Source organism: Ostrea edulis, chromosome 4, assembly GCF_947568905.1.
Source record: "Ostrea edulis chromosome 4, xbOstEdul1.1, whole genome shotgun sequence".
Classification (NCBI taxonomy): Eukaryota; Metazoa; Mollusca; class Bivalvia; order Ostreida; family Ostreidae; genus Ostrea; species Ostrea edulis.
The window spans coordinates 31090625-31098073 of NC_079167.1; the positions used below are offsets into that span (position 1 = coordinate 31090625).

Sequence of the window (7449 nt, forward strand, 5' to 3'; positions counted from 1 at the left end):
AATGCAGCAGAATTAAAATGTATATTCACTGTATAGCATAAAAATATTTCAATTACATTAATGCATACATATTTTAATGATTTTTAATATAAAACCATGGGAGAAAACTAAAACGGCCTAGCTGTTTCAGCTAACTAATTTCATTCATGTTATGATAATTAGGCAGATAGATATTGTTTAAATTGAACCTGATCAAATCATGAACATTACACATACATGAAGCTGCGCTCGCTCAAACGGTAGCACCGTCAACATATTATATGATTAAGAAAATAAGATTTACATGCTTAAAATTACGGACTTTATGTGTAACATCTCAAAACGACGTTAACTAGGGTAGACGAGATTTAAAATGGAGGAATACATCTCCACGCGCTAAGGCCAATTCAACTTGATTGATAGATTATCATCAACGCCCGCCCCTCAAAAATTGGCCCGCCCCGATTTTTTTTATTTTGTGAAACTTGCGATTTCTAGAAAATGTTCATGTCCAACTCAGGTTTTTTTTTTTTTTTTTTTTTTACACTTTTTGTTTACAATTTCGGTATAGCAACGTGAAAAGCCACATGAAGAATATGGTTTCTTGCATTTGTAATAGAGTGATCTTTGGGTTAATGAATAAATTTTGCTATAGATATATGCTTCAATGTATTTTACTTTAGAAAACCCTAGATCCACTCCTTTATTTCTCTAGCCCTTACATGTACATATATAGGTGAACACATTTAATAGTCATTACCTTAAGGCATATGTCAAAGGTCTTGTAGTGTTCTTGAACTTCATTGGTTGTGTTTTGTGAAGTTGCTTTTGGTTGGTTTTTATTGTTTTGGTCATTGGGTTTTACCGCCAAAATTGAGCATTCTTTGTCTAGTTTTGAGGGAGGACAGACTTCATATCGACAACATTGACTAAGACCTTCTATAAAGACTTTTCCTTCTTTTCTGGTAAGTAATTCATTACTAATTATCCTTATTGGTAAATGTCAATTAATATTTCCAGTCTATATATTTTTGCAGATTTAATGAGATTCCTTTTGCACTAAATATTAACTGAGAGAAAGGCTAGATCTACAAAGAATGATAGTTTTGTTTAAAGCTCTTTGATTTCATGAATCAATTGCTTATATTTAGAGTAAATTGGTGAATCTATCAAGTTACACTTTATTTTATAATCAGAATATTTGATTAACTTGTTCGAGTGAGCAATTGAGTCTAACTTTAATAAATAGTATTTTTAGACTATTGTATGTAAATTACAGAGTCCATGTACATATCCACATAGATATATATACCCTGTACTTGTATGTGGAAGCCTCTTCCCATAGAATGGTAAATATATGATTTAAGTTTTAATGATAATGTATTCTTATGACTATGGGAGAAATCTGTTCATACCAGTATATGTAACTTTAAGAGTTGTCTCCCTTTATTGTGATTTTGATACAAGTAATACATTTATCTTGATGGAAATTACATTCATTAATCATATAAGTAATATTGTCAATTATTAATTAATGCACTCTGTGATATCATATTATTGTTATTTTACCTGTATTGCAGGGCTGTAAAAATATGTGCATGTGAGATATCCTTCACTGTGATATTAAATTTCCTGAACCCATACAGGAGTTGCTTATTATGAAACTACAAACCTGTTACACATTCTTACGGGCGTAAATCTTGAAGAAGTTTGGTATCTTCTTGTGTTTGAAATTAAGCTTAACCCGGAATTCGTCTGTGAAATTTAGCATAGATTGATATCCATCTTGCATTAAATGAAGCACTTCTGTTGACAAAAACTTGTTTGTCATTAATATTTTTCTCAGAAAATAAAAAAATAAAATCCTCCCACCCGCCCCATACTTTTTGGTGACCCTGGATGATAATCTACTAATTAAGTTGAATTGGCCTAATATTCGAATCAACGCCATTGGTACCAAACTTTTCAAGTTCCATAAGTATGGTTTAATTTTTCATTATTTTCCTATATTTTCCTTTTAAACATGTATATACGTGTTACCTATAGGGAGAGCTCCGCTCTCACGGCCCTCCGGGCCGTGAGAGGGCTTGGCCCTCTATGATTAAACTTTTGGCACGCACCTGCCGCTTTTGTTTGATCCGCGCACTGACGTCAAAATATTTGTGTGACGAAGTTATCAGATGACGTGACGCAAACAAATATTCAGACACTGTATGATACATGTAGGCCTAAATCATGGTACGTATACATGAATGGCAGCCGGTAGCCCGGTAAAGCCTTCAAAATTGCCTCTGTTCATAGTATGTTTTACATCTCCGTGCGCTAAATCTGTTAGCTCGTAACGGTGCCGCTCATTTCTGCTATGTTTGTCCTGTAAAGATTGATGCATGATGTGACCAAAACCTTTGTTACTGACGAGCCCAGTATTCAGCATTAACATAAATGGACCCATCACAATAATATTGCACTAGAACCAGTTAAATTCAGCCTTATAAATAAATGACTCCGAAATCAAAAGAATGACGTCATAAAAATGTTTTCACTAGAGATTCTTAAGAGAAGCTGTCAGTAATCATGGAGAATTTTTTGGAAAGTGCAAAAAAAAAAAAATATTGAAAAATTCTACAATTTTATGCAGAGTTATTGATAAAATCATTCAAAACGCATGTGTGAGTCACTTAAACTCAAATAACACAGAGTTATTGATCACTTTGTTGTTACCATGGTAACAAGGACAAAGTCCTTGAAAAAAAAATGAAATATACCTCTCTAAAGTCCAAAATAAATACAATTAAGATAATAAGATGCATATTTTCTTTAGTTTAAGGTACATATGAAAAAGGCTTATATAAAATTTTGTTGAAATAAGAAATTTAAATATCTCAGCAAAAAATGGTTGCCATGGCAACCAACATACCTTGCATTGTATATAGTTAAAAATTCAATAAAACAATAGATTTTTGAGCTAACTTTTTACAGAAATGCAACACAATCATGCAAGGTCTTTCATATAGAAATAAATAACAAATGTTAGATTTTTATTCAAAAAAATAAAATCAGTGAAACAATTTTAGTTTTTTGTTACTGACCTTACCAAAAACACCAATTTTTTTTTCATGTTCCGCTACATTTTCGAAAATCTATCTAATTACTAGGCTAATGATCTAATTTATGCCAAGAACATTTGCCTTCTGGGTGCATCAATTACTTTCTAGTGACATGCTAAATTCTATTGAACCTTGTAAATGACCTTGTCCTACAATCTCAAGGTCACATACATTAACCAATGACCTTCATATTTAATCAGTTGACCTAAACTGCATTTGGATTTAATTAAATCTTTATCTACTAACGAACCTGTGTATTTTTTTTTAAATCACATATTGCTGTGATTTATATATATTATAGTTTTATATATATATATATATATATATATATATATATATATATATATATATGTATATATATAATTCCAATGTTATTTATTACAATTGTTTTGATTGGACAAAAATAAAACTGAACAAGAGTTTATACATTGTACATCAATAAATCCGAAAACGCGATGTATTCATACACACCTGAAAACAAATAACATAGTGCGGGGAAAATATTCAAATTTTTGCAATTGTTAATAAAGTGAATGAATTGGAATTATAAGAATCAAACATTCTTTTTGAAGAATTTATCGATGAGTAAACTCCGGACATTTTACTCACAAACTTAACATAAAAGTGCTTTGCACTTTTATTCCGTTTGTGAGTAAAATGTCCGGAGTTTACACATCGATAAATTCTTCAAAAAGAATGTTTAATCCTATAATAAAGAGAGAGAGAGAGAAACTCCCACACATATATTAATCAAGTTTGTTTGATGGATGCTTGCAGTGCATTAATTACTATCAATTATAACTTCCATATGATCAGGAAGATAAATTGAATAGAGCTCTATATGCAAAGTTGATATAGAATAAAGAAATATCAGGAAATAGATATCAATGTCAGGAAAGTTAAATGAATACAAGATTATATTTTCAAAACTGCCATTTGATACATACATGTAAGATGTTGGAATAAGTAGGCCTCAAGTATTTCTATATCGAAATCTCTATGAAGTGTATTGTTTTATTACATTTAAGATATGGATGTGGTCTAAAATACATGAATTACAGAATTTGTAATTGGAAAATATGTGTGCTATACTCATAGCGTAATGATATAGGAATGGGATATTTGTTAGAGGATCTACCAACAAAATACACCCCCCCCCCCTCTTCTCCCTTCTCATCAGAACAACAATCCACATCGTTACGTATACAATATTTTGAAATATGAATTGCATTATAATAGAAATTACATTGACCATTTGATAGAAGATAAATTATTTCAGTGAGAATGAAATACTTTGAATACACAAAAAGTGCATCACAATGCATGTTGAGTATGACACAATATGAGGTGAAAGTGTGACGTCAGCATTGATACTGATTGAGTGTAGAAAATGATTTAGATATTCTTTGTTTTTTTTTAAAGAGAAACAAATGTTCTACAATAGACATACTTGGAATCTTATTTACCGGTGTTTACGATTCATTTACTAGATCTATCTGTCATTGGGACAGTTTGTATTAATTTGGAATGATTACATGGATTCTAACTTCACTATTAACTAACATATCAAATTTAATTTACAGAAAAATAGGCTAATCTCTACATCACCTTTCAAGTTTCCTGTTAAATGAATTCCTTACTGACCATCCAGAATTTTTTATGTTGTCTGCAAAGTGATATATTCATTCATTTCTAACTCTAATTCTAGAGAGTTCACATCAAGGGGGGTAATAATTGTGTAAAATAGTAGGCACTAGTGTAGAGTTTTGAGGGGTTTTACAAAAAAAGGTAAATTGTTTAACTGTTTTTATTTACTCTATTGGTAGTATAAATAACTGTCTTAAAAACGGCATGTAGAATTAATGTCAGCCCTGCTGCGTTTCAGAGAAAATAGTGTCTGAAAAGAAGTCATAAATGCTCCTTTTTACCTTAATTTACGACTTATTTTTAAAAATAAGCAAGAAAATACACATTTTTTCAATCACAAGTACAATAATCTAAGTGCTTTCTTGAATTTCCATTCAATGTACATTGTTGGGAAATTGTTTTATTAGAAATATTTGTGAAAAGATTAAAAATTCAACATCTAATGATTTAACCGTGGGTATGGTCCGTTGCCATGGAAACATGATGCATGGTTCCAGTAATTTTCACTTTTTTAACATTGATTATCACCATACACAAAAGTGTGAGAGTTTCATTCAGGTTTGTGATTTTTGCACTTTCCACTTTTTTAAAGAAAATTCTCAATGGTTACTGACAGCTTCTCTTAAGCTCCAGGTAGAGTAGCTTTGTAGGTTAACGTGTTGACTAGGATTATTTTGTAAAACTGCATTAAAAGAAGAAACAAGAGATGTTTGTAAAACATGTATGCCCCCCATGATGCAAAATTGAAAAGGGTTATTCACAAACATCATTTAATTGATAGTAGTATCATCAGTTCAAAATATTGAGCAGACAATATCTTCCTATGTCAAGAGTGGATTGACCATGTGACCGAAAAATCAATAGGGGTCATCTACTCCTTATATGCTGCACCAGTGTACCAAGTTTGGTGTCAATCAAGCTAACAATTCTTAAAATATAGGAGACAATATATTACTATGTCCAGTTCAACCATTGACCATCCTCAGAATCAATAGAACCGCTGTGGTGGCCGAGAGGTTAAAGTGTTCGCCCCGCATGCGGAAGGCCGGGGTTCGAATCCCAGCCGTGACAGACCTAAGTCGTTAAAATAGGTAGTGACAGTTCCATCGCCAAACGCTCGGCATCAGGTGTGAATGTCACCATTCCTCGGAGATGACCTTAAAAACGAATGTCCCGTGTCACAGTAGGTGTGGCACGCTAAAGAACCCTCACTGCTCAATGGCCGTAAGCGAGCATGGGCCTAAATTTGAAGCCCTTCACTGGTCTTGGTGACGTCTCCATATGAGTGAAAAATTCTTGAACAAGACGTTAAGCAAGATACAATCAATCAAAATCAATAGGGGTCATCTCCTGAAGATGTACCAGTGTACTAAGTTTGATGTCTGTCAAGCAAAGGGTTCTCGAGATATTGAGTAGACAGTATATTACTATGTCCAGTTTGACCCGTGACCTTTCAATCAATAGGGGTCATCTTCTCCTCAATATATACCAGTGTAGCAAGTTTTTCATCTGTCAAGTAAAGGGTTCTCAAGATATTGAACGGAGAGTATATTCTTATGTCCAGTTTGACCCTTGACCATATGACCTAAAAGTCAATAGGGGTAATCTTTTCCTGAAGATGTACCAGTGTACCAAGTTTGATGTCTGTCAAGCAAAGGGTTCTCTCCAAATATAGTGGACAATATATTCCAATGTCCAGTTTGACCATTGACCTTTAAACATGTGACCTCAAAATCAATAGGGGTAATCTTTTCCTGAAGATGTATCAGTGTACCAAGTTTGATGTCTCTCAAGCAAAGGGTTCTCTAGACATTGAGTGGTCAGTATATTCCTATGTCCAGTTTGACCCTTGACCATGTAACATCAAAATCAATAGGGGTCATCTACTCCTTAGGATGTACCAATGTACCAAATTTGATGTCTGTCAAGCAAAGGGTTCTCAAGATATTGAACGGACATTATATTCCTATGTCCAGAGTAGATTGACCCTTGACCTTTGGACCTGAAAAACAATAGGGGGTCCTCTTCTACTCATAACCAACCCATATATGAAACATCATTATCATCAAGTGAATGGTTCTCAAGATATTGAGCGGACAACGTTAAAAAACTAAGTACATGTAATGTAATTTTGAAACTTTTCAATTTCAAAATATTTATATTATTGTGATTCTATATATATTCTTCAATTTTATCCATTTCAGATTTCGCTGGTTTGTTATCAACAATGATTTTCTAGAACAACTTGCGACAAGGCCTAGGGCATAGGGTTGCCCCCGGGAAGAACGACTGAAATTTTGCAAATCCCAAATCTTTGTAAAATGGCCGTTAATCGTAAGTTATGCCATAAGACTAATTCAAGGATTCACAGCCTTTTGTAAAACAAGTGCCAGAGCTATATAGCAGTAAGGGTTCTTTTTCTGCTAAATAGAAGAAAATGCTTTACATTTGTACATTTACATTACATTTAATTACTGATAATCAAATACTACAAACAACCAACAAAAAAATAATAATACTACACTGTATCTTGCCATTGACAATGTAATGGCTGAAGCAGTTTACAATTTTTAACAATTTTGTGTTGCTGACTCAGTTTTTCTTCCACGACTTATAAAATCTGAATCTTATTAAACATCAAATCTACCCCATCCACCCCTTCCCAAAGAAAAACTGTCATAGCTGAACAGCTACAAACAGTATTAAAGGTAAATCT

The 7449-nt window shown here is 32.9% G+C and overlaps 1 protein-coding gene across 1 annotated transcript in view; it reads right to left on the minus strand.

Annotated features, from left to right (window-relative positions):
* Window positions 1–7180: 7180 nt before the first annotated feature.
* The window catches only part of LOC125670002 (glutathione peroxidase 7-like), a 5805-nt gene continuing 5536 nt past the window's right edge, over window positions 7181–7449 (minus strand). The window contains exon 4 of the mRNA XM_048904894.2: window positions 7181–7449. This exon is cut by the window's right edge and continues 966 nt beyond it. The gene's annotated coding sequence lies outside the window, so the exon portion shown is untranslated.